The 3,729-nt window shown below is 42.5% G+C and overlaps 1 pseudogene across 1 annotated transcript; it reads right to left on the bottom strand.

Annotated features, from left to right (window-relative positions):
* Positions 1-1,581: 1,581 nt before the first annotated feature.
* LOC105550341 lies at positions 1,582-2,947 on the bottom strand (annotated as a pseudogene). Its single transcript, XR_001007693.1, has one exon. The product of XR_001007693.1 is annotated as an aldose reductase pseudogene (transcript).
* Positions 2,948-3,729: the final 782 nt, after the last annotated feature.

The raw sequence follows: 3,729 nt of genomic DNA, 5'->3' as shown, positions 1-3,729 counted from the left end.
GTGTCTGTGTTTAAACATGCCTGTCCCTCCCACTCGAACACACACGTTCACACACACAACTTTAGGCTCCAGATTCTCCTGCAGCCATCTTGCTATCTCCTCTTGTTCAAAGCTACACTTCTACAAAAAGTTGTCTAACTCATTGTTTCTTCTCTCATTCATTTCTCAGCCTACTTCAAGGGCCACCGGTCACTTCCTTACTGTTAATTCTTTACTAATATTCCTGTCTCCAGTCTTGCTCTCCTCCAAACTGTTTCTCACCGTAGAAGCCAGAATAATCCTTTTAAGATGCAAATTTGGATACATGATTCCCCTCCTTAAAGCTTTCATGACTTCTTATTGATCTCAAGATCCAAACTCCTTCACAAGGCCTCTGCCTCCAGCCTCCTCAATCCCGTGAGACCTTTCCAATCCCAAACCCTGGTCACACCAAGCCTTTCCCTGCCCCTGGCGTCCTCACTATGCCTTCACCTGGTCTTTCATTCCGCATGTTTGCCTGGTTAGCTGCTACTCACCTTCAGTACTCCAGCAAGAAGACGCGAGTGACCACCCTACCACTCCTTCCCCCACTCCAAGACCACATGAAACAGCCCCACTTTGTATTTTCCCAGCACCCAGTACTTATTCCCACTACGTGGAACATTTCTTACACTGTTACTTCTCTCTCTCTCCAACTAGATGGAAAACACTTTGACAAATGGGATCATTTCTTAATTATCATTTAACTCCAACATTTAGCAAAGTGCCTATCACACAGAAGATGGATTACGGCTATCAGAAATGAATGAACGAATAGGTCCTCTATTAGCCACAGAACTCAGCATCACCTGTAACCTTTTTTTTTTTTTTTAAACTAAAGCTATTCACTCATTCATTCATCTGATAGCGGTAAAAACACAAACCATAAGATGTACCATCTTAGCTATTTTTAAGTATACAGTTCAGTAGTGTTAAGTGTATTTACATTGTTGTCAAGCAGAACTCCAGAACCTTTTCATCTTGCAGAACTGAAACTCTGTACCCACTAAACGATTCCCCATTTCTCTCCCGTCCCAGACCCTGGTAACCACCATTCTACTGCCTCTACGAATTTGACTATGTTAATACCTCCTATACTGAAATTGTTTGGTATTTGTCCTTTTATGCCTGGCTTATTTTACTCAAGGTTTATCCAGGTTGTGGCATGTGATGGATCTCCTTCCTTTTTAAGGTTGCATAGTATTCTATTGTGTGTATATACTATATTTTATCTGTTGACCTGTGAACATCCATGAACATCATATTTTTACCTGTCTGCGACTTTTTAACCTGTCTGCGACTTTTTAACCTGTCTGCGACTTTTTATGATGATTTTCTATGGTATTTGTAATTTTGGATTTTTTGCAAGTTTCTGAGTCCACAATATTCAAATATAGTATTACAAAGAATACATGTAAATATATGCTTTCTATAAATACAAAGGGCTTTTTAAAATAGAAGCTTTTGTTACTATCATAAAGTTGTTCACACTTTTGGTAATAAGAAGCTCTTTTTTTAAACATGTTTTATATTTTAACATATATTTCACTGTGTCAGTCCTTATTTTTTTTCCACAAAAATACTTTTTATCTGAGGCAAAGAGAAGTCTTGCTGAAAGGATTACAGTTCCGAGCAGCCAAAACTCAACTGTTAGTGGCACTATTTTGACCTGGTAGATTTTGCTTCTCTTTGGTCAGAAAAGGGTATTCAGCTTGTACTTTCCCCAGAGGGGCAAAAAGGAGAACAAAACAAACTGAAAGAGACTCCTACTCTACTGACAGGGCTCTTCAGATCCAACATCAAGCTAGACATGCCCTTGCTGGCCACTCTACAGGTTGCTATCCCACTGCTGAGTGACACAGGCCATACTACACTTGCAAGGAAAAAAAATGAGGCAGGAAACACAGGTATAGGTCACTTAGGGACGAGCAGGCATCCACAGCTTCAAAACTCTCCATGGAAGGGGTAATCCTTGTAGGAGGCACACCTCACCAAGGAACAGACCCTCCAGTTCCTGTTGTAGCTGAGTAAGGCGGTCATATCCTGGCTGCTCGGTTCAAAGTCAAAGACCTTAAAGTTGTCAGCAATGAGTTCTGGTGTCGCAGACTTGGGGATCACCACCAAATTCCTCTGCATGGGGAACCGGATCAGGACCTGGGCTGTTTTTTTCTTTTTATTGTAGTTGGTTGTAATCGCCTTGATCCTGGGATCCCCCAGGAGGGAAGCTTCCTCAGGGTTGGCCCAGGGCCTGTCGGGAGTGCCGAGGGAGCTGTAGGCGGTCACCATGATGCCTTTGGACTGGCAGTACTGGATTAACTTCTCCTGAGTGAGGTACGGGTGGCACTCAATCTGGTTAACTACAGGCTTACACTTTAAGCCAGGTTTGTTTAAGAGCCTCTCCACCTGGAGATGGTTGAAGTTGGAGATGCCAATAGCTTTCACCAGCCCTTCATCTACCAGCTCTTCCATGGCCGCCCATGTGTCCAGAATGTTGGTGTCACCGGGAACCACATTGCCCGACTCATCCAATGGGAAAAATTCCTTCCCAGGCTTAAAGCCAGTCAGCCAGTGAATAAGGTAGAGGTACAGGTAGTCCAGCTTCAGGCCGCTGAGGGTCTTCTGGTAGGCTCCTTTCGCCAGGCCCTTCCCCATGGTACGTGCACCACAGCTTACTAATGATGAAGCGCTCCTCGCGCTTCACCTGCTCCCTGAGCTTCTCCTGAATGGCCACCCCCACCTCATTCTCATTCTGGTACACGTGGGCACGGTCAATGTGGCGGTACCCGACGCTGATGGCCACCTTCACGGCCTCAGTCACCTGGCCTGGAGGGGACTTCCAGGTGCCCAGCCCCAGGATGCGCATCTTGGCGCCATTGTTGAGCACAAGGTGGCTGGCCATGGCTGCTGCGCTCCCCACACCCCTGCCTGGAACTGTCATCAGTCCTTATTAAAAACAAGAAAATTCTATGTAAGATTTGGTATCAATTTAATTTGTATAGAAGAGTGCATCGAATAAAATTGATCTGAAGATCAATGTATTTAACTTAAAACTTTTAACTTAAGATGGTTTTAACTTAAAACCTTTTATGCTTTTAACTTAAAAGCATAAAACTCTTACTTCAGAATTACTTAAGAGCTGGCAACTAGAAACATATGTATATTTCATTCAAAGCTAAGTGTGTATCTCTTTCTGAAAGAAGGAACACAAGTAATTCATCTTGCTTTTGTTCAAGTAACAGACAGCCCAAAGGAGAACATTTTTCATCCATACCTGAGATCAGGTGGGGGTGGATAGAGTTTTATGCACTAATGGTGAAATTACAGTGTAATCCATCCAACAAGACATTTAGTCATGATTTCCTCAAGGGATTAAAAAAACAAAAAAAAAAACAGTAATAGACTCCGCCATAATCCTTTCACTTTAAGGCAATTACCCACCATAGGCAAATCTTTTCTTTCAAACATCTCTTCATTTCTTCTTGTTGATTTTGAGGATTTGGTCAGCGTTGTCTGGGGTTCCTTCACTTGGACATTTAGATAGAACCTCTCATTCTGCTATTGTAAGCAACAATATAATTCACTTCCTTGTATCTTTGCATGTATAATAATTTTCTTAGAATAAATGACTGAATTGGAATGGCTAGGTCAAAAGGTATGCACATTTTGAGGGTTTTTATTGCAAATTGTCAAGTGGCCTTCCAGGAAGATTTT

Source organism: Mandrillus leucophaeus, unplaced genomic scaffold (assembly GCF_000951045.1).
Source record: "Mandrillus leucophaeus isolate KB7577 unplaced genomic scaffold, Mleu.le_1.0 Scaffold48, whole genome shotgun sequence".
Taxonomy (NCBI): domain Eukaryota; kingdom Metazoa; phylum Chordata; class Mammalia; order Primates; family Cercopithecidae; genus Mandrillus; species Mandrillus leucophaeus.
This window is presented reverse-complemented; position numbering and strand designations above follow the sequence as displayed.